General features: G+C 44.0%; 1 protein-coding gene across 1 annotated transcript in view; it reads left to right on the forward strand.

The window, feature by feature from the left end:
* The first annotated feature begins 5100 nt into the window (after positions 1–5100).
* Positions 5101–24329, forward strand: part of PRDM10 (PR/SET domain 10) — an 87532-nt gene continuing 68303 nt past the window's right edge. Inside the window, exon 1 of the mRNA XM_060017666.1 lies at positions 5101–5231. The gene's annotated coding sequence lies outside the window, so the exon portion shown is untranslated. The remainder of the gene's footprint in view (positions 5232–24329) is intronic.

Here is a 24329-nt window from a genome sequence, read left to right on the forward strand (position 1 = left end):
CCACGCGGCTTTCGGGATCTTAGTTCCCCGACGAGGGACTGAACCCACGCCCTCAGCAGTGAAAGCACAGAGTCCTAACCACTGGACCACCAGGGAATTCCATATTTTCTCTTCTTTTAAGGATACCAGTCATTGGGTTAGGGCCCAACATATCCATCTAATGTGACCTCATCTTAACTCATCATATCTGCAAAGGCCCTATTTCTAAATAAGGTCACAGTCACAGCTGCCAGATGTGGCACCAGGAAAGCCCATGGCATTAACATTTTAAAGGTGAGTATAGGCCAGTTATTTTGTAGAATATCCCTCAGTTTGGGTTTGCCCATAGAGTTAAGAGCTTCTGGTAGCCATATTGCAGAAGTCGTGTCCTTCCCAGGGCATCACATGCAGAGGCACTCGGTCTCGGGGTCCTATCCCTGAGTTCAGTAACTTTGATCACAACGATGGTATCTGCCAACTTTCTCCACCGTAAAGTTATTATTTTTCCATTGTAGTTGATAAGTATCTTTTGTAGAGCTATTTCAAGACCACGTTGATATCAAACCATCAAATTTTCATCCATTAAGGTTTATCCTCCATTGATCATTCTTGCTTGAAAAAATTTAATAGTTGTTATGGTTCCTGCCAAATGATCTCTCTTCTTTTCCCAGCATTCCTTTTTCTCTTTTTAGTTTGTTTTCTTTGTAATGATGAGCTTTTCCCTTTTTACTCACGGACTTTGGTTTTAACCTTTGTAGAGTCCTCACTCTGTTGCCAGCTCTGTGATGCATTAAAAAAAAGTGTTTTATGGAAAGCATGTACAACATTTTAGTTGTTTTTATTGGCCTATCTTATCTGCTATACTATTGGCAACAGATATCACTCTTCACCTCCCACTCTTTCTTCAGACAATTCTTAAGTTTCCTAACTCTCCCCTGAAGCTGCTATTGACAAATAACCAGGTACTTCCCCCTCCATCTTTCCAGGCCCACAGGTTATCTGTCTTTATCTTTCTTTACCTCTCAGCATCATTAGCTGCAGCTGATGACTAGCCTTCTTCAAGCACTCTCTTCCCTTGGCTTCTCAGACACCACCCTCCTCTGTTCTGTTTTACTGGCCTTCATGGTCTCTTTGGTTGGTTCCTCTCCTGTCTCTCATCTCTAAACTCAGCAGCTCCCAAGAGCTTAATCCTGGACCCTCTTGTCTTCTCTATAAACACTCTCTCCTTCATCTCATCCTCATTAGATGATCTCATCTAATTAGACTTCATGTAATCCTATGTATTGAAATACAATTCAGGGACTTCCCTTGTGGTGCAGTGGTTAAGAATCTGCCTGCCAATGCAGGGGACACAGTTTCGAGCCCTGGTCCGGGAAGATCCCACATGCCATGGAGCAACTAAGCCCGTGCGTCACAACTACTGAGGCTGCACTCTAGAGCCCATGAGCCACAACTACTGAACCCATGTGCCACAACTACTGCAGCTGCGTGCCTAGAGCCTGTGCTCTGCAACAAAGAGAAGCCACTGCAATAAGAAGCCCACGCACCGCAACAAAGAGTAGCCCCCGCTCGCTGCAAATAGAGAAAGCCCATGCACAGCAACGAAGACCCAACACAGTCAAAAAAAAATTAATTAAAAAAAAAAGAAATATAGTTTATAGGGGGGAGGGATACATTGGGAGATTGGGGGATTTATATATACACTACTATATATAAAATAGATAACTAATAGGAACCTACTGTACAGCACAGGGAACTCTACTCAATACTCTGTAATGACATATATGGGAATCGAATCTAAAAGAGTGGATATATGTATATGTATAACTGAGTCACTTTGCTGTACACCTGAAACTAACACAACATTGTAAATCAACTATGCTCCAATAAAAAGAAAAAAAAGAAATACAATGTATAATCTGATGAATTCTAAAATTGTATTGCAGCCCAGGTCTCTCCTTGAATTCCAACTGCTTCTGCAGTATGTCCAAGTGTATTTCTAAAAGATATTTCAAAATTGACATGACTATAATAGAACTCTTAATTTTCTAACCAGGTCTCTCCTCAGTTAAGCCATCCACATTTACTAGGTCACTCGAGTCTCAACTTTATGCATCTGTCTTGATCACTCTCTTGTCATCACTAGAAATGCCAACTCTCACCCATTCTCTTATTCATTTGCAAGTTCTTTGGCTTTACCTCAAAAATATATTTGGTATCCATACATTTCCCCCATTTACACTTCTCCTGTTTTAGTCAAGATCACCATCATTTCTTGCTTAGACCATATTGCAGCGGACCCTTACTATCCTCCTTGTCTCCCGTTTCTCATCCCCTCAGCCAACATGATAAGCTTCCTAGGGCAGCCTGAGTTATCTTTAAAAACAAAACAAAACACTGTATCATACCTTCGCTTAAAACCTCTACTTTAAGTTGTACTTAAAATACAATAACAACTCCCATACTCTAGCCCTCAAAGCAATATATGATCTGACCCTTGCCTGTTTCCCCAAGTTTCCTTGGACCACTGTATTTCTTGCCCTGTGTCCTAGCAACTCAGGCTTTCTTAGGTTTTTCAGTGTGTTAGAGTGAAAGCTCTCCATAAAGGCAGGGATTTTTATGTGTTGTGTTTCTCCTTTTGTCTATAATGTTAATTGACCAATCTCAAAGCACCTAGGACAGTGCCTGGCGTATCATAAGCATTCAATGAATATTTATTCTATGGAAGAATGAATGAATAGGTGCATGCTTTTTTTTTTTTTCCCCCCTCATGCCTTTACATCTGCTGGTCTCAGACTGGAATGTTCTCCAAGATCTTAGCACGGTGGGCTTTTTTCATCAATCAAGTCTCAGCTCAAATGTTAGCATCTCAGAAAGGATTTCTTTGACACCTTTATTTAAATTGCCAGCATTCTCCTCCCCTTTGCATTTTTCTGCTTTATTTTCTTCATAGCACTTATCATTACCTGAAATCATCTCATTTATTTATCAATTTTCTTCTGTTTCCTGCACTAGAACTTAAGCTCCATGAGAGCAGGGGCTTTTTTTTGTTTTGGTTCCCCATTCCATCCTCATTGTTTAGAACAGTGACTGGTAGACAGTACATATTCAGTACTTGTATACTGAAGGGAGAGAATTCTACTGTGTGCAAATTTAATAATTAACTGAAACATTTATATAAAAGGCAGATTACTGAGGCTCATTCCAAACCTTCTGAATAACAAAATCTCTGAGGTGGTGTCTACCTGTAACATTTATGCACTCTAAAGTTTTAGGTCTAGGGAATTCCCTGGCGGTCCAGTGGTTAGGACTCTGCGCTTTCAGCCCTTCCACTGCAGGGGACACACGGGTTCAGTCCTTGGTGGGGGAACTAAGATCCTGCATGGCTGCGTGGCCAGTAAAGTTTTAGACAATTTCTCCAAGTCCGTGAGGCCAACTTGGGCCCTCCAGTCCAGACAGCCCCATTCCTCATGACAATTTCCCCTTTTGTGTTCCTTGCGGTCATTTCTGGTCAGACTTCAGTTGTGATGATCCCAATCCTTCAGAGAAGATGTAATAATGTTAAATCTCAAAACGGGGGAAATTCTCTCTAGGGACCGTGGACCTGTCCACTTCTGGCATTGTTTGTCTACTCACAGCACCAAAAGAGAACATTCCAGTGACTCTCCTAACCAATATCATCTTTCCTAAGGCAACTGACTTTCATGTGTCTTTATATCCAGCTAAGAGTTAATAGCATCTCTCACTATAAATGTTAAGGTCTGCCTCATCAGACCCCAAATGTGCTTTCTTTTCAATTAAATTCAGCAAGTGTTTACTGACAGCCTGCACAGGAGTCTGTGGAGGAACAAGACATGGGTAGTCATCAAGTTGCTTATAAGGTACTCAACAGTCCTGAAATTCTAAAAACAATGTTTTCCCAAAATTTCCCAGATTTTGTTTCCAGTTTTAAAAATAAACAGTAAATAGGATATTGTTGAATGAATTTCACATCCTCCGCTCGCCCACCGCCCCGTGTTTTCTATTCTTAGGTCTTTTGCTTAGTGGTACTTTCTTGGTTAGCCAATAGTTCAGCAATTTTGTATATTTTATCGTCATTGATACTTTTATCCGTTTAAGATCTAGTGTGCTAAGTATTTTACACGTAAATCCCACTTTATCTTCAAAATAACGTAGCAAGTTAGATGTCATGGACAGGATTACGGCTCCCTGAAGGTCCAAAGGCTCAAGGTCTCTTCAAGATCTAGTTGCCATTCATATTAGGGGCGGGGAACTACAGGTGGCATCTTGCTGCAAAGCCCGAGCTCATCTCTCTGCACTGGGCTGCTTTGCGAAGGCAATTTTAAGGGATGGTACGATGTGGAAGCCTGAGGTTAAGAAAAGAGTGAGTTAAGCCCTTGGTTAACCAAGGTTGAAAAACATCTTCACGTTTGTGAAAATCACTTCCTTTCAGCATGGTAAAGGGGAGAGGAGAGACGCAGCGCCGCACTCCGGGCTTCTGCCGGGCTGAGGTCAGACGCCGGGGCCGGCTCCGAGGCGCAGGGCTTCCGCGCGTGGCGTGGGCTCGGCTGGGCGCTCCGCAAGCCGGCCCGCTGCCGGGGCCCGAGCCGCCTCCAAGCCCGCGCGCCCTTGGCCCGCCGCGTCCTGGGGAGCACCTCTCAGGACGCGGGCCCTCGGGGGGCGTGTAGCACCCGACGAGCAGCTCCTCCTCCCAACCTCGGGCACAGAGGCTGGAAGGCTCACGACCTGGGCCGCCGCCGCCGCCGCCGGTCCCTCCGAGCGGTCTTGACCCTGAAACCGAAGAGTCGGCTTCTCTGATTGGCTTAGAGCACAAACGCAGGCGAGCGGTGCCTGAGACCCGCTCTTTGATTGGACTTGAAACGAACAGCAGAGCACGAAATAAAGAGGCCTTCCGTCATTGGGCCACTGTGTAAATCTCCTTTTAGCTTCTCCGCTGACTGAATAAGCGTCTCAGGATCTTCGTCATGAGTCTTAAATCTGGGCCTGTCAGTTCGCCCCAGCGTTACTCCTCTTTAGGCGAGGCATGGAGTTTACAGAGTTCAACCAATCACATAACGCCGAGATCAGGTTGCCAGGCAGGTTATGCTAATGAGGCCCCGCCTTTTATGCAGCTCCCACTCTGCGGCGGGAAGAACCACCTGGAGGTGGCGGGGGGGGTTTGATTTCCATCACCCCTAGGGAGAGAGGATCGGGGACCCGCTGATCTTCCAGCTCCCCTCACCCAACATCGTGTAAGTACCTAAAGGATTAAGGGAACCGGATAAGCCAGCGTCCAGAGTACCCCATCGACTGGGAGGGTGTTTCGTCTTTGCTTAGTCCCACCCAAAATGGCGCCAAGCTCTTTCCGCGTCTCAGAGCCCGGCCGGGGCCAACCGACCGCGGACCCGGGTGGGGGGGAGGACTTGATGGTGGTGGTGGGGGAGAAATCCCGGCGGCACCGCCCGATGGTACAGTCCAGTCGGGGCTGGGACGAGGCACCTCACTCGGGGTGGGGGGTCAAACCATCTGCACCTTCCAAGGGGAAAGGGGCAAAATCCCTAAAGGAGCCCCTCCTGGTGCTGCGTTCAGCCATGGCTCCGGCGCCTCTTCGCCCTGCCTTCCCTGCGCGCAGCCTCCCCCCTGCGACCCCCGAGCGGCTCGCACGCTCCGCCGGCCGCGCGCACCTCTCCTCCCCTGCCCGCGTTGGTTGGGCCGGGACGGCAGTTGGGCGCCCTGCGCGCTCCTGCGGCGGCTGTTGGGCGGGCGCTCGGGGTGCGGCGGGCCGTGTTGGCCGGCGGGCGCGGGGGCGGCGGCTGCGCCCGGAGCTCGGGGACGGCGGGCTCCGTGGACTAGGCGCCCTGCTTTGTTTTGGGAGGCCGCGCCACCGTCCTGCCATTGATTGCTGGTTCCCTGTCCCTTACGCACAAGTTGGCGTCCCGGGACCCGGCGAGGCCCCGCTCGGAGGGCGTGGGGGTGGCCCGTTTGGGTCAGTCGTGGTGCATGGTGTCCTCCGTGGGCAGGGCGCAGGCCGAGGTCCACTTGCGCTCTGGGTCGAGTGCAGAGGCGCGAGACCGAGGCCTTTGGGGAGCGGGTTGGTGGTGCATGGTTGCCAGCCGAGGGTCAGCTTTCCTTAAGCACTTTAGCCCGTGACGACGTATTAGGTCCTCCACTAAGTAAAGTGTACGCAGCGCTTTGGAATAGTGCGTGCGTACGTGCTTAGCCTTGCTTGGCGGATTGGTTGGGTTTCGATCCATTTTCAATCTATGTTTGTGTAGGTCTAAGCACAAAGCGGGCTGGTTTGGGGTCTGCAGTCGAGGTTCGGTGTGTGAGGAGTCCCGCCCAGCGCGGCCCTGTGCCATCTGCGCCGAAGCCCGTTCAAATCTTGCCGGGCTAATCGTCCCCAAAAGTTCTTTAAACTCAAAAGCACTTAACGTTCATTAAAAACAAAATCACTCGTGACGCTCTAAGGCCTCTGCCTCAGACCCGCTCTTTTGTTTCTCTCTCCACCTTTTGCTGGAAGCTCTTTGAGGGCAGGAAGGTACATTGCGTGTTTTTGGTATCCTTCCATCCACTCCACCCCCCAGCACCGGAGCAGCTTGAGGAACCGTACTTATATGATGCTCTAGAATTGAAAAAGCAAAATTAAAAAAAATAAAAATAAAAATTGGTGGGTGCAAAGCCATGCTTCAAGCAGTGCTGATGAAATCTGATATGTTTACAAAGTGACTTCTGGGTTTACTTTTGCGGTACGCGGGCCTCTCACTGTTGTGGCCTCTCCCGTTGCGGAGCACAGGCTCCGGACGCGCAGGCCCATCGGCCATGGCTCACCGGCCCAGCCGCTCCGCTGCATGTGGGATCTTCCCGCACCGGGGCACGAACCCGTGTGCCCTAGCATCAGCAGGTGGACTCTCAACCACTGCGCCACCAGGGAAGCCACCTGCGTTTACTTTTTAAATGAAGTGAAATTGACAAAGTGAACCGTTTTAAAGAGAACAATTTAGTGATAGATGCGTATTTAAAAATTTTGGAGCGAGACTTTTTTCCCACCTGTGGCTCTTCCTCACTTTATTCCTTGAGCACCCACTCTTGGCTCTGCTCTTTTGTTTTGCGAGGGCGCTAAACCGGTGTCTTTTTCTAAATAAGCCATTTTTAGTTTTCTAGTGTTTTGCGGCGTGCTCCACCACGCGTTAGTGTACTGTATATGTGAATATAATACTGTATAGTGTACTGTATATGTGAATATAATCGCGCATGTATTATAGATAAGGCAAAGCCCACGTCTTCAAGGGCCCTCAGTGCTTCTTAATAAGAGTTTATCATGGTATAAGGGATAGTGTATCAATCCAGTGTAATCCTAAATTGGTTGGCACTGCCTCAATTGCCACTTGTCTGAATTTATTTTTTTCTTCTAGTTTTAACAGTAGTACATGATCATTGTAGAAGACATAGAAAATATAGAACAGTATAAAAAGTAAAAATTAGCTGAAGTACAATTACCAGAGATAATTTCTACTGATATTTTGGTATGCTTCAAATCTTTTTTGTGTGTGCATATAAACATTTTTACAAACTTGGCACATGATATGTGGTTTTCACATCTAGGTTTTTTGTTTTTTTGTTTTTTTAATGTAAATAGGTACCTAATGACGTCACTGATGATTTTCCATTTTCAGTAGTTTTCCCCATTACTTGAAGGGGGCATCATGAAATCCTCTGAACTAAAGGAATTATGAAATTTGATTCATTCTGTTTTTCACAAGCAGAATTTATTGATTACTGTTTAAATTTATCATAGGTAACCTAATGGGATAGGTTTCTGAGTAACAAGCAGAACTGTTCCAAGAGTTGAGAAATACTGAACTGTAATTTTGATTTCCTTAATAATTTTAAGCACTGGTGAACACATGGTAACTGCATAATTTCGTTTGGTGCAAATGATAAACTGTTAAACACCCTGTCATTGCAATGTTGGAATTGTTTAGCCAGAGTTTGTTTTAAAATAGAATGCTGATGTACTTTGACCTATTGCCACTAAAATACACAGTCTTCCCCCACCCACCTCTGTCCCAGAGAGTGTAGACACACCCTGCCCAGCCTTTTGTGTGGTTTTCACAAGCAGAATTTATTGGTTAAACAATAAATGTATTGTTTAACTTTATCATAGGTGCTTTAATAGATTAGCAAATGAGCATTTGGTCTCCTGTCTAGAAGGGGCCAGCGAGTTAAGAAAAAGGAAGTGTTTTACTATAACCAAATCTTTGCAGAATGGTCCCACTGGATTCTCCAGGGGTACTGGGTAGGGGCAGGAAGGTGAGGGGGGAGCTTTTTCTGACTTTATTATATTGGTCATTCTCTGTTGAAGCCTTCCTCTCCCTCTCTGGCCTTATACTGTTTACATGAATTACTGCTAAAAGGTGTCTGGCCTCCTTCCTTTTTTTATTCTCAAAGTTAAAAGCCTAGTTCAGGACTTATGTGGACCTGGTGCCTTTCCAGTTTATTTCCTTGCAGCCCTACCGTGACACTGATATTTAACTATTAGTACTGAAACATTACTTCCACTCCCTTTCCAGAGTCCGTCAGGGGCTTTGGGCTTCCAGTTGCCTAGACCTGTGTAGATTTTAAAGGTTCAGGTTGTGGAAAGCAGCTGAAAGTAGGTTCTTTTTGGATAACTTTGAAATATTTCAAAGAATTGGGGTTGAGGAAACGGAGAGGGAGGTGGGAGGCTATAGATTATACCAAGTCACAATTATAGCAAGACTAGTTAAAAATGTGGTGAAAACACTCATTATAAAATTATAAAATCAGTAATGTGCAACGCTTTAAGAACTCAAAACATACAGATTGCTATTGGGAAAATAGTCTGTTATTGTTTGTTATCCATTTCTTAGTTGAACTCATTTATTTCAGCATCAGAACATTGGAGCTAAATGCTCGCTTTTTTTACCCACATCCTTCAGTCTGACGGTCTGGCTCTCACGGTCTGGCCTGTTTCCCGCTGTCCCTCAGATCTGTGCTGTCCGGTATGGTTACCAGTAGCCACATATGGCAGTGAAGCACTTGAAAAATGGCTCGTGCTGTGAGTGTGAAATGCATGCCAGATTTTGAGATTTGGTATGAAAAAAAATGAACTATTTCAATATCTAAAATATTGATTACATGTTGAAATGATATGTCGCATATCCCATGTTAAATAAAATCCATTACTGCAATTAATTTTGCCTGTTTCTACTTTCAACAAATGTGGCTGCTAGATTTAAAATTATGTATGTGGGTTGCATGCGTGGCTGCCTGATTTGTTCACTGAACAGCCACCTTAGGCTTAGTCTCATGGGGGGGGAGTGCTCCCAAGTGGCAGTAAGTCATCATACAGTGTCTTATCTTTTTGTTTCTATAGTTTCAGCCAATAGATGTGTCTGATTTCTTTTAGTGCTTATGATAGCTCTCACAGAAGCATTATTATTCTTTTGAAGAATACCTTAATCTCAAAACCATTTCCAGGTAATTGAGTTAACTGTTACTGAATAAATATATTCAATTAATCATTTGAACTTAAAATAATGAAATGCCATCTGTTAAGCACATAATCCATTAAAAAAAAAAAAAGTTGAGGATTTCCCTGGTGGCGCAGTGGTTGAGAGTCCGCCTGCCGATGCAGGGGACACGGGTTCATGCCCCGGTCTGGGAAGATCCCACATGCCGAGGAGCGGCTGGACCCGTGAGCCATGGCCGCTGAGCCTGCACGTCCGGAACCTGTGCTCCGCAACGGGAGAGGCCGCAACAGTGAGAGGCCCGCGTACCACAAAAAACAAAACAAAACAAACAGACAAAAAACAAAACAAAACAAAGAAGTTGAGCTAAGTATAATCAGCTGAATTTTCCCCAGCTTGGTCTGCTACTTACTCACTGATTTTTACAATATACTGTTTTTTCAGAGATTTAAGAAATATTTCTGGGAGAAACTTGAAATTGAAAAAATCAAGCTCATAATTTTTTTTTCTCCTGTGATTAAAAAAAAGGCCACAATAGTTTGCTTCTAAGTGTGGAACACTTTGGACCAGCTCATGGGACAGCTATCCTTTTAAGCACAAATAATCATAACCTACAGATAAAATCATATTCTTTCTATACCTATATTTGAAAACATTGACCGTTTTGCCCTTACGTACCTTTGTGGATGTGTTTCTTTTTACTACCCTGTATGGGGGTTTGATACGGTGTCAAATTCAACAGCATGGGCTCTGGGGGCAAAGGAACCTAGATTTAGAGCCCAGCTTTATTGGCTGGCTGTGATCTTGGGCCCATTAGTTAACTTCTGTAAACCTTAGTTTCTTTATCAAATTATTAATCTAGTTCCTTAATTATTAATGGGGATAATAATAGTACCAACCGCAAAGACTCCGTGTGAGAATGCCTGTTATCACTGTCCACAGCGGTAAAAATGGCTCAGTAACTGTATACTGATTTTGGATATTCTACTTCAGCCAAACTAGTCTTCTCACTGTCCCTGCAATTCTGGGGTTTTCCTTCATGTTTTCACACCTTCATTTCTCAAATGGAATGTTTGTTCCTTTCTGCCCACTTCTCCCTCCTTCCCCAGTTCTGCCCACGAAAATCCCATCCATCCTTCTAGAGCAGTGGTCAGTAAACTTTTTTTTGGTAAAGAACCAGATAATAGGGACTTCCCTGACGGTCCAGTGGTTAAGACTCAGCACTCCCAATGCAGGGGGCACGGGTTTGATCCCTGGTCAGGCAACTAAGATCCCGCATGCTGCACTTCAAGGCCCGCCCCCCCCCCCCAAAAAAAACCCCAAACAAAAAACAAACAAACCAAAAAACTAGATAGTAAACATTTTCAGCTTTGTGGGCCAGACACTCCCTGAAGCAACTACTCTCCGCCCCTGGTGTGAAAGCATGGCCATGTTCCAATTAAACTTTATTTAAGGACCCTGAAATTTGAAGTAATATAATTTCCATGTGTCACAAAATATTCTTCTTTTGTCTTTTCAACCATTTAAAAATGTAAAGCCATTCTTAGTTCACAGGCCATACAGACAAACAGGTGTCGGTCTGCCCTGCCCTGGAGCCAGGTGAAAGCCGAGGTGGGGAGGGAGGCGGAACATCTTACCTGAAAGGGATCCCTCTTGTCTCTGAATGCCCTACAGGATTTTTGTACTGCTTTGTAATCATTGTAACATTTATCGAGTGCTTAATTAGTATCGCATAGCAACTATTTGTGCTTATTTCTTGCTTCCTAAACATATTGTAAATTTCTAGAAGCTTTGGATATTTTATAGTCCCCTCATATAGAATGCAGTACAGAAGTGCCTTTTACTTACTGGGCTCTAAAATGTTTGGAGGAATACAATTAACATAAGACATTAAAGTGAGCTCTGGAATTTTCCTCCCTTTTCTTCAAAATTCTTATTTTTGGATGCAAATCTCACCATTTTGTTGGCATTGCTTGAAGATTTTGAGGCCAATCCGCTAGGGGTTATTTTCAGTCTTGCCACAAACCATGATTATAGGCAACCTTATCATCATGTTCTTCTGATAGAGGAAAACTATAATCCTTTGACTAATTATGGCTTTGTGTTTGACTGACTTTGAAGTGTCCTTTCTAAGACACCTGTTTACATTTAATCCTTACTGTGCGACAGTGACAGACGGCGTTTTAACTACTTTACAAATGAGAAAAAGGAGGCAGTTTAGTGAATGATGTGGGTGGCGGGAGCAGGGTGTCTGGGTCCTCAGTGCCAGGCAGTGGTATGTATATTTATGAGATTTCAGCCTCTTACTCATCATTTATTCATCTTCTCTTTTATTCTTTTTCCATTGAAGTTGATGAATTGAAAATATTTTGGGATTCTGGGGAATTCCCTGGCGGTCCAGTGGTTAGGACTCGGTGCTCTCACTATCGAGGGCCTGGGTTCAATCCCTGATCGGGGCGCTAAGATCCCACAAGCCGTGCAGCACGGCCAAAAAAAAAAAAAAAAGTATTCTGGATTTCCAGTACTTCATAATTTGATAAATATAAGGACTAATAGATGTTTAGGACTTGTTTATGTGACATACAAGTTTTCTCAAGTATGTTAAACCCTCTGAAGTGAGATATGACATAACCACAAAACAGTAATTCTAGAATTAAAACTAAATTATGGAGCAGTAATTGTGCTTTTTTAAAAAATTAATTAATTTGTTTATGGCTGCGTCGGGTCTTCGTTGCTGTGCACGGGCTTCTCTTTGCGGTGGCTTCTGTTGTTGCGGATCACGGGCTCTAGGCGCGCGGGCTTCAGTAGCTGTGGCTCGAAGGCTCTAGGGCACAGGCTCAGTAGTTGTGGCGCACGGGCTTAGTTGCTCCGCGGCATGTGGGATCTTCCCGGACCAGGACTCAAACCCCTGTCTCCCGCGTTGGCAGGGGATTCTTAACCACTGCGCCACCAGGGAAGCCCAGTAATTGTGCTTTGATGAACTTTGTTTCATTTAAAAATTTTAAGAAAGTTGATATTCATATTTATATATACTTTTCCCAAACCTTAGGAATCTCATCAAAAAATTATATCTTTTGGGCTTCCCTGGTGGCGCAGTGGTTGAGAGTCCGCCTGCCGGTGCAGGGGACGCGGGTTCGTGCCCCGGTCCGGGGGGATCCCACATACCGCGGAGCGGCTGGGCCCGTGAGCCACGGCCGCTGAGCCTGCACGTCCGGAGCCTGTGCTCCGCAACGGGAGAGGCCACAACAGTGAGAGGCCCGCATAGCTTTTTCTACATCATTTAAAAATCATATATTTTTTTCTGATTTGTGGTTTTTCAACAGTTATAAACTGTAGGAGAAATATTTTAATTCTAACAAAATATGTATAAGACCTTTACAGAAAAAATTCTGAAACTTTATTGAGTGACTCCAAATAAACTCTAAATAAATGGAGTGACACTGGTTTGAGGATTGGAAGATTCAATATTGTAAGGCATTGATTCTTTGGAAACTGACTTATGGATTTAATGTAATCCCAGCAAATTGAAAAAAACTAGACAAGCTGATGAAATTTTTGCCAAGGCCCAAGAAAAGGCAAGACACTCTTGAAAAAGAAAAAGAAGTTGGAAACCCTTCTGTTCCAGAGATCAAGAGCTAAATAATTAAGACAGTGTGATCCTGGCACCGGGTTAGAGCAGTAGCCCAACTGAACACCCCGAGGAGTCCGGAAAGAGTCTCACACATTCAGACACTTGATTTATGACCCAGGAAGCATGGCAAATAAAAGGCCAAACAGTACAACTTTTAGGAGTTGACATAGGAGAATATGTTCATGACCTCAGTCTCGAAAGGGTTTTTTTTTTTTTAAGATGTTTTTTATTTAAGATGTTACCTGCACTAATGGAAAAATGGGCAAAAGTCTATAACAGGCACTTCAGAAAAGGAGAGATCCAGATGTCTAATAAACATACGAGAAGGTGTTCAAACTTGTTAATAATCAAGGAAATGCAAATTACAACCACAGTGCCGTGTTACTTTGAGCCTAAATTCAAGTTGACAAACGTGTACCTGAATGAAAGTCGGCAATACCAAGTCCCAAAGCTTTTGAGCAATAGAACAGTCATACGTGGCTGGTAGGAATAGAAACTGGTATGACTACTTAGGAAAACCGTTTGACATTACCTAGAAAGTCAAAGACAAGCAGACACCAAAGCCCAGCGACTCCACTGTTAGAGAAGTTGATACACATGAGAGAACCAGGAAGAATATTTGGGGTAATTAATTTTCCTGATATGAGTTGATTCAGTTCATATTTGAGGGCTGTTATGTTCTATACACAGGTAGCTTTATTTTGGCACAAGGGTAAATAAATTATATTTTTTCCCCTCTCTGCTGGGGAAAAAAATAATAATATCTAGTGTGTTCCTCATTTCCTAAAACAATGCTGGGCACAGAATAGGCATATAATAAATACTGTTGTGTTTTTAAAAATTATCATTTCAATTTTTATAGTGGGTACCCTTCACTATAGCTTTGTAGTTACCTTAACTCTGGCTATTGACTAATTTGCTCAATTAAATCTGGCTGCGGTTTTGGTAAATTACAACCTCCCCTGGTTCCTTTGAGATCCAGCTTAGCCTACTGATTGCATCATCTGGTGGGAGTCCGAGGAGACAGCACAGTGGAGCCATGCTTGGGTTCTGGCAGCTTTGCTGGGAGGAGAGCTGTGCAGCAGAGAAGGGAAAAGATGTCTAAGCTCTGTAGTGAAAGGGATCTGGGTTCAAATCCCACTTATCAGTGCTATGGCCTTGGACAAGTAATAATTTTTTTTTTTTTTTGCGGTACGCGGGCCTCACACTATTGTGGCCTCTCCCGTTGCGGAGCACAGGCTCCGGCCGCGCAGGCTCAGCGGCCATGGCTCACGGGCCCACCCGCTCCGCGGCATGTGGGATCTTCCCGGACTGGGGCACGAACCCGCGTCCCCTGCATCGGCAGGCGGACTCTCAACCACTGCGCCACCAGGGAAGCCCAAGTAATAATTTTTGGTTGTTGTGAGGATTAAGTGGAATTGAGTATTTAATAAGCCACAGTGCCTGGCTTATGATGGGAACTCAGTAAATGGCAACCATAATCATTACTATGCCAGTAGTTGTTTGCTTAAGTAACATTGAATTTCCACAGTATGTTTTCAATCAGTTGAACTATGAATATGCTGATTTTTAAAATAAAGAGCTGCATCTGTTAGGGGATTCTAATTCTGTGGTCTTGGACTTCCCTGGTGGCACAGTGGTTAAGAATCCGCCTGCCAATGCAGGGGACATGGGTTTGATCCCTGGTCCGGGAAGATCCCACATGCCGCGGAGCAGCTAAGCCCATGCGCCACAACTACTGAGCCTGCGCTCTAGAACCCGCGAGCCACAACTACTGAGCCCGTGTGCCACAACTGTTGAAGCCCACACGCCTAGAGGCTGTGCTCCGCAACAAGAGAAGCCACTGCAATGAGAAGCCCGCGCACCACAAGGAAGAGCAGCCCCCGCTCGCCGCAACTAGAGAAAGCCCGCACAACAGTGAAGCCCCAATGCTGCCAAAAATAAATAAATAAACAAAAAAACCCTGATTTTGTGGTCTTAACTCATTTGACGTGTAGCCTATATCTGAAGGAAGTGGTCTGGTAAGTGTTTGCAAAGCGTAGATACCGCTGAGCTTTCTAAACAGGAATGGGGTGTCTCTCTTTATGGGAGAAAGTGCTAATCACATAGTTTTAAAATTCTATCCGTTTAAAGTTGAAATACACATGTTATCTAGTGAAATACATTAGTTGTGAGAACCCTTGCCTACAGTTAAGACATATTTATTCCCCAATGAATTGTTTAACAATGAAAATATATTAAATTGTCTTTTACTTGGAAAGAAGACTTTTCTGGATAAGATACCTTCATGATCTAATACTTAGCATCATGAGTTAAATAGTTACTAACATTTGGAATACACTCTATACCATTGTAGTATACTGTAACAAACATCCCACTCTATCTTAACAGTGAGCCTGAGTTAGGTAAATCAGGTGTTATTATTCCAGTTGTCAAGAAAAAGAACTTGTCTCACATCCAGAATTTTCCCACTACTCTGTACTGAGAAAACACTGTAAGAAACGTCCTGGCTGGTAGAAGACACCTCTGAATACCAGGCCAGTGGTGGATGCTGGCCTTTTATAGTAGTTTTATTAAGATGGAGGAGGTTGAAATTAGATTATAATGTTAATTATATGCCATTAATATAGAGTTTTTATGAAGGCAGTAACTGCCTCACTGTGTCATCTGTCTGGGCTCACCATCTTGTTAATTAAATGTTTATTTTTGACCATTCTGTGTTTCATATTTAACTTTGCAAGCAAGGGGCTGAGGTTGAGGAATGAGAATTTGAAAATGAACGGAAGATGAGGCCCATATTACCTGTTCACAGGGGGACTGAATTGGATACAAAGGGAATTACTTCAAACCAGTGTCACTTTGCTTCGTAGTCCTGGGGCAGAGCCATGGTCCAGTCTGTTTGAACAAAAGGCTGTGCCTATTTCAGGAGTTGAGGTAGAGTGAACGAGTACTTACACTGTCTTCTCTTGTATTATATCCAAAATGTTAAATTATGAAAATTGTGCCCTAGAATAATTTCTTCTAAGCAATTTTAATATTCTTTTTTTTCCAGTTAAAACATTTTAAAGCGCTTGAATTTGTTGAGGAAACAGCTTAGTACTTGAGATTATGCCCCTTAACATTATCTAGTATTTTATCCTAACCTGGATTTGTGATTGTCGAGTCATAGTTACCACCCAGAACCCTCTGTAAGAAAGGCTTTCAGGGCCCCAGAAGACCCACCTGCAAGTCTCCTATTTAGTTACTGCAATTGCTAATTCAACAAAGAGCTTGTGATATGTGGACCAGATAGCTTTCTTTGTACAGGTGCGCCCGGGCCAGAGATTGTATTTGTACCCTTGCCAGTTCTCTTGCGAATAAATGCTACTGTTGAGAAAGGGAGCTGGAAGGATTGTGCTCAGAGCTATGTCATCCATTATCCGTAGTCAGAAAACATGGATGCTCCATATTATTCGATGAGTCATTTGTATTAATCTCTCAGTCTTCAGATGTTCCCCATTAAACTGTATTTGCACACAAAGCTTATTTCCAATATTCCTGGTAAGTGCACGGAATGGATTTGCTTGTTATCATGTGGTGAAGGGAAGCTGGAAAATCAAATGTGCATGAGAGTAATCTGGTTGGCAAGGAGGACCACCTGAACTAACAACCACACAGCCTTTTCCGAATTCTAAGACATTCACACCACAAACATATTAGAGAAGCTGGTAAGTTGCATATTTTGAAGAAAGGTGTAAGGATTCTTGCTAAATTTTTGCTTAGTAACAAAAAAGAATCTCTTTTTTAGAAGGTGACTTTGAGCAATAAAGGTCTATGAATAACTTTTTTTTTTTTTTTTTGCGGTACGCGTGCCTCTCACTGTTGTGGCCTCTCCCGTCGTGGAGCACAGGCTCCGGACGCACAGGCTCAGTGGCTGTGGCTCACGGGCCCAGCCGCTCCGCGGCATGTGGGATCTTCCCGGACCGGGGCACGAACCCGCGTCCCCTGCATTGGCAGGCGGACTCTCAACCACTGCGCCACCAGGGAAGCCCCTATGAATAACTATTAATGTCATGAAGTTGGAATAAGAATTCAGAGCTCTAATCTTTGCCCAGTGCTTCCTGAAGGCAGTTCTTGGCCTCAGTATAATCAGTCCTTCATGTTACTTCTAGAATGATTTTCCAAAAGATGTTACTGCCATGATAAAATATTTTTCTTCCCTTGCTGTGTAAGATTTAGACAGATCTGGTTGACTTCAGAATCATCTGGAGAGGTTTATGAACAAAGCTTCCTGCTCTTCCCCTCGACCTTTGCAATTGAGAGAATCCAGAATTTCAGGGGGGAGGCTCTGGAATTTGTCTTTTTGCCTAGGTCCTTAGGTGAATCTGATAAAACCAGGTTGTAAACTTTGGGAACTGTAATTCTTCAACTTGAAGTCTTTTGTAGATCCACCCTAACTATGGTTTGAGGCTTTTCTCTCTTATAGTCCCTGAGCATATCCTCAACTTCTCTTGCCTCTGGAACTTCCTCAAGCTGTTCCCATCAGAAATGCCATTATGTTTGCTCCAGTAGCAAGTATTATCCTCTCTCTTTCTCTCTGTATCTATCTCCCTGTATAGAAAGGTTCCTGATGTTTGTTGCCAAATTGCTTCCTAGAAGGTTTGCATTGATTTAAATGCCCATCTTTTTTTCTTAAAAAAAAACCCCAACAGCTTAATTGAGATATAATTCACGTACCATACAATTCACTCAGGTAAAGCATACAATTCAGTGGCTTTAGCCTATTCACAGTTATACAACTATCACCACAATCAATTTTAAAATATTTTCATAACTCCAAAAGGAACTCCACCTCTTAGCCATCACCCCTTAATTCGTCATTTCATCCCAATCCCTGGGCAACCACTTATCCACTTTCTATCTCTGTTAATTTGTCTTTTCTGCATATTTCATATAAATGGATTCATTCAATGTATGGTCCTTTGTGACCAGCTTCTTTCACTTAACAAAGTTTTAAAGGTTCATTCTTATTGTAGCATGTATCCGTATTTCATTTCTTTTTTTTTTTTTTTTTTGCTGAGTAATATTCCATTATATGAATGTACCATATTTTATCTCTCTGTTCATCAGTTGATGAATGTTTAGGTTGTTTCCACTTTATGGCTATTACGAATAATGCTGCTATGAATGTTCGTGTCCAAGTTTTTATGTGGACATATGTTTTTATTTCCCTTGGGTTTATTATATCTTGGTGACAAATCTCTGGGTCGTTTGGTAACTCTACATTTAGCCTTTAGAAATTGCCAGACTGTTTTCCATAGTGGCTGCAGCATTTTACATTCTTACCAAGCAGTAGGTGAGGGTTCCGGTTTTTCTGCCTACTCACCAACACCTGCTATTATCTGTTGCTATCTCAGAATTTTGAATGAAATTGAGAAGATTAAAGTATACTACAGAACTGAGCATAATAGAAACTAGGATATCCTTAAAAAAGGCAACTTTGTGTAGATAGTGGGCATAAAAGATCTTGCCAGTGTTAAAGATATAGATTAATATTTTGCTGAAGTTGAGGGTGCATAAGCTATGTTCAACTATAATTCTGAACCTCCATATACTATAGATTTTCTTAGTCGGAAAAACCTTTCCTGTTAGTGGAGAGTTTACAGTCTGTATGATTTGAATTTCAAGAATGTTCCACTTACACAACAGCAGGTGAAGAGCCAGAGGTGATTAACCCTAGGAATGAACATGCATTGTTAAGGTGTATTAATAATTAATATCAGTAACCGGGGCAACCACAACCATGAACGTCTGCTACTGTTTCCCAAGTGCCAGGTATGGTGTTCTGTTTCATTGATTTCATGGCTTCACATTATTATTTCATAGTTCTACCTTAGCAAGTGGATCTCTCGTTGTTGTTCCTGCTCTATAGATGAGGGAGTTAAGGCTTGGGAAGTGAGGTGACTTGTCTCTGGTCACGTAGTGAGTGGATGGTGGCTGAAGAGCGTGAACCCAGGCCATCTGACTCTGGAGCTCTGTTCACGCCGCCATGCTAGAGATGGGGGAAGGGGACGTGGGGTGGTAGTAGGCTAGCGGAAGGTCCTGGTAAGGCACCAGGAATTGTGTAAGGACTGACCATGGCTCTACAGGAGGGAGGACTGTCCAGCTGTGATTTCCGACGGTTCTGACGGTCACCCCTGAACCTCTGTCCATCCTGTTAACTAAAGCAGGTTGGAGGCCCCAGGGGAGGGGAGAGATGTACATTCTAGTTCCCAAACTGCCCTACCACCAGCCTTGGCTGTGCCACCTTGAGCCTGGGTTTATCCCCTGTGAGGTTGGCTCCTCTTAATACCTGACCTACTGTGACAGTGCTGTCATGGGCATGACACAGGTCATGCCTACAGAAACTTCAGAAATTCTACAGTCAGACGTCAAGATCTATTCCTTGGGTTGTAATACGTGGACTTCTCAGAGAATTTCTTTTAATACCATATTTGACCCAGTGTACTCTGTGTTTATAAGGATTATTTTGATTTGGGAAGCAGCTGAGTTCCATGGACCTTTGCAGTCTTATAGTTGGCGTGAGTTCAAGTTCCCTCAGAATATTCGGATTTGCTAGTTTATGGTACTAGATAATGTCTTGAGGAATTTGCTTTCTCCCCCTCCATGTTTTTTTCTTTCCAGCTCATTAAAGTTCAGTTATAAACATTGATATCATACATATACTTAATTTCTCAACTGTGGAAGTAGTTGTGCACCATCATTTTAATGCTGACACATTTTTTTATTTATGGGAATTCATCCTAAGAGTGTTTTTGTTAAGAAAGCGGTTCCCTCCTAAGGCAGGAGACTGGACCATGCGTTCATTCCAGAAGCATTTGTGGACCCTCTGCTGTCGGCCGGGTTCCAGGTGCTGAGGGCCCTGCGTTGTCCCATTGGGTGAGGGCGCTCTCGTGCAGCTGCATTCCCCCGTGGCGGGTGGCAGGGGACACAGACTCTGCACAAAATGCGTGCATCACTTAATTGATGGTACATGCTTTGCAGAGTGTGAAAGGAGAGAATGTGGAGACAGGGAACAGAAAAGGCCTGCTGAGGAGGTAACACTGACCCTGAAATCTGAATAGGGAGGAGGAGGTGGCCATCTGAAATGTTGGCCAGAGCATCCGGGTGGAGCCACTGCAAAAGCCCTGAAGGCTGGCCTGAGCCCTGGGAGTGTGTAAAGCTAGAAGGAGGAGAGGTCTGCCAGCGCAGCCTTTAGGGGTCGGCCAGCAAGTGAGCTTGTGAAGGAAGTGCCATAGAGGTGGGAGGAACCAGGACAGTTTAGTGTTAGGAGGTGGAGAGAAGAGCTTAAGGAGGGTGTGAATGCTCCCGAGGTCAAGTGAGCTGAGAACCTGGAGGGAACCTGGGGTTTGGCTGTAGACTTTTAAAAGGTGCAGCCTTGCAGGGGGGCAGGGTGGTGTGTTGGCAAGGGTGGAAGCCCAGTTGGGGAGGGAATGTGGGGCGAGGAAGTGAAGGTGGGCTCGCCAGCTCTTTATTGTGTGTGAGAACAGCAGAGAGAAGTAGGTGAGCAGGAAGGTGGGCCCAAGGGAAAGTTTGTTTTTACTGTACACATTTTGTTGAAATATAACACGTTTAGAAAAGTGCACAGTAAAGATAGGAGATACTGTGCACATTTGCTGATGTGAGTGTTCCAGTAGGGAGGGAACAGTGATGCTGCAGAGGAGTGGGTGTGGGGAAGCGTGCAGAGTGGTGCAGCCCCTGAGGGGACCAGACGGACAGGCTGCCCAGCAGCCCAGGTGGAGAGCCCTGGGCTTGGGTCAGACTGGGGACGTTTCCTCCATTGCAGTGTATGAAGAAGGAATATTTAGTTTCAAAGTTGGGAGAATCACATTTTAATAACAACACAATATTTTTAGATACTGCCTATATTCCGAAGCTTTCTCATTGCTTTTCTGCTCCTTGATAAATCAATGACCTATTTAATGATTCTGGGTGTATCTTGATTATACTTTGTCATATCAGATGTGTCATATGACAGTTTTTTCTTACCAGGGGCTACCATTACTGGTGTCCACAAGTTCTCAGATTTTGATAAACACAGTCACAAGGTCAAAGGGGAAATGTTTTCACAGTCTCATCCCCCTGGGATTGCCCTCAGTTTCCTGCCAAGGCAGCCAGTTCTGAATGGTCAGACCCAGGAGAGAGGGGATGCTTATTGAAACGTGCCTGCATTTCTGCACCTGCTTTTCCCCTTGGAGCATTTTCTGATTCCCAGGAGGCTGGGAAGCTGGTTGGAAAGGGCTACTAAGAGACAAGAGAAGCAGGTAGTGCTTTAGGCTACTTTGTGGGGCTGGAGAGATAAGACATTCCAGGTGAAGGGCTGCGAAGGCCGGCTCTGGTTTTCCCCTCAAGCTATTTGTAGACTAGGCTGTACTGGCCGGCAGGCTAACAAGTCACCCCCGAAGCAGCTGAATAGCAGAGTGGGATTTTGGTAGTTTCACTTTGCTGGGAAGAAAAAAATTGGAATTCCGGGCCCACCAAGGAAGAGGCTCCCTAGGAAACACCTACCTGGAAATTTCCGTTGCCACTCCCGGAAGGTCAAACCTAAGAGCAGACTCTGTCTTGTAGGCCTGCAGAAAGTGCCGACCAGCCTGGAGTCAGCTTGGTGGGGTGGAGGGCCCTTCTGCAGCCCGCGGGAGGATGGGCAGAGGGTGGAGGCCGGTGGAGGCAGGTGGCCGCTCCCAAAGGCGCCACAAGGCTTCCAGACGCTGGTGGCTTTCTGTTCCTTGATCCACATGCCTTTACTTTGTGAACCTCCCTCAGGTCAGACGCTAATGATCTGTGTGCTTCTCCGTAGGCCTGTGATACACTGCGGTTTGAGGTTTCCACCTGAAATCTTGTAAGAGCAGAATGGAAGACCCCTGATAGAGTCCTCTTTGGAATCGCTTTCACATTTTACCAGCCAACCAGCTATTCTTTGTAAAAAGGAAAAGGCAAACATCAAGGTCTATCATTCTTTAGAACTCCCACTGAGTGCTGCCTCCTTTTGAATTCTCAAAGATATTAATGTAGAATTGTTGGGCTAAGACCCCCAGCATGTTCTTAGCCTAGGTTTTTCTTTTCTTTGAGTGAATGGTAAGAGTTCTTTTGAATGACTTGATGGGGTTCAAATGCATTGCTGACAAACTATCAAATGGGATGGGAGGATCAATCTTTGTGTTTTTTTGGTGCATGAAAAGTTCTTATCTGAACTAGGAAAATAAAGCCTGTGTTTCTTGGGTTGACACAAAGAAAGATTTGCTTGCATGCATCTTTTGAGGCATGAAGAAAGGAGTGCCACAGCCCTGACTGGAAAAAATAACCTTCTTTCAAAGAAGAGAACCCTTAGTTGATAGTGTCTGAAGCCCTTTGTGTGCACAAGAAAAGTAGCAGGAATCATTGCCTAATGTGGAGATTTCTGTGGGAGAAGTGGAAGGCAAAGGGCCACAAATGGAGAGGCAGAGATGGCCGAGGTGACCGTTGCAGGCCTGTTTGACACACCTCATTCCTTGCTTGCTGTTGTCATCCTGCGTTTTCTACTCTGTGTTTTTTTAAAAAACCTTCGTTCAGCTCTCTTCTGGTTACACAGTGTTGTCCTTGTTTATGGCCAGAAACAAATTAGGAAAAGTTACTTAGGATATATTCTACAGCAGTTTTTATTTTAATTTAATTTTATTTAATTTATTTATTTTTAATTTTTGGCTGCACCGTGCGGCTTGCGGGATCTTCGTTCCCTGACCAGGGATTGAACCCAGGCCCCGGCAGTGACAGCACCGAGTCCTAACCCCTGGACTGCCAGGGAGGTCCCTCTACAATAGTTTTTAGACTGTAACAGGTAGTTCAGTCTCATAATATTAAAAGTGCAGCTTACACCGACACTTATCTGCCATTCTCCCCTGCTCACGACCCAGTTTCTGAAGGTTTTTTCTGGAGTTTTTTTCCCCAGTGGCATAAAATTTTATCTGGAGTTTTTTTGCAGTCTTGTGCTTTTCACTATTTGCTTCATTGCCAACACTTATAACAAATGTAAAATGTGAATGGCATCGGTGGAAATACCTGGAGGACCCCATTATGATCACTTCTTCATCCTTTATCTTTACCCTTAGACCTCTCTGCTTATATGGAAATATTCCAAATCCATAACTGCTTAATTAAGAACCCCTTTTTTATTTGGAACCTAGTCAAAAGTTTATTATTATAATTTTAACAATTTGTTGAAAGCCTTTCTGAAAGCCTTGTTCCCTGATTATTTTTTCAGAAGCGTTTAGTTCCTTAGGTGTATTTCCCTTCACTGGAATTGTGCTTACTTTATTTCCTCGTGGAATTAAAAAAACGATATTTTTGTCCTACTACTCCGCCCTCACTTGTAGGTTTCCAGGAGCTCTTTAGCTGGGGTCATAGTAGCCCCTTCAGATGGAATTGGGCTCCGACAAACGGAGGGACCTTAGGCCCACCAGACCCAGGACTGCGGGGGAGTCATCACCCTGTCTGTGGTCACTTGGTCCTTTGTGAACTGTAGGCCGGTCCCACGCTAGCCCTCCCCCTGGCCCCCGGCTGGGGTGAAGCTAGAATAAACAGTGTCTGCCGGGGCACGGGGCACCTTGCTGGGCAAGGAGAGGGTGTTGCAGATAGTTTTCACTCCTCATTTTCATTTTTTCTCAATGGAGATACTAATTTGTTGTGAATTTTTAAAATTGAGAAACTATGGGATGGATTATTTGGGCTTCCCCTTTTCAGCAAGAATGGGGAATTTGTGTTGAAATCTGTATACGTTTGTTATTTGTCCATTGTTACTTCCTCTACCAGTTCCTGTTCACCATGTAGAACCAAGTTCAGTTTTTTTTCCCTTCTGAGTTCCAAAACTACTTCTTCCAGAAATCAATGAAATGTAACATCTCAGCTTGCCATTCTAAATGAGTGAACGTTGTGGAAGCCTTTTTTTCCCACATTTAATTAATTAATTAATTAACTGAAGTATGGTTGATTTACAATGTTGTATTAGTTTCTGGTGTACAGCAAAGTGATTCAATCATGCATATATGTATCTAGAGTTTTCCATATTTTTTCCATTATAGGTTATTATAAGATATTGAATATAGTTCCCTGTGCTATACAGTAGGACATTGTTTAGCCGTTCTGTATATAATAGTTTGCATCTGCTAATCCCAAACTCCCACTCCATCCCTTTCCCATCCCCCTCCCCCTTGGTAACC

This window comes from Delphinus delphis, chromosome 8 (genome assembly GCF_949987515.2).
Source record: "Delphinus delphis chromosome 8, mDelDel1.2, whole genome shotgun sequence".
Classification (NCBI taxonomy): domain Eukaryota; kingdom Metazoa; phylum Chordata; class Mammalia; order Artiodactyla; family Delphinidae; genus Delphinus; species Delphinus delphis.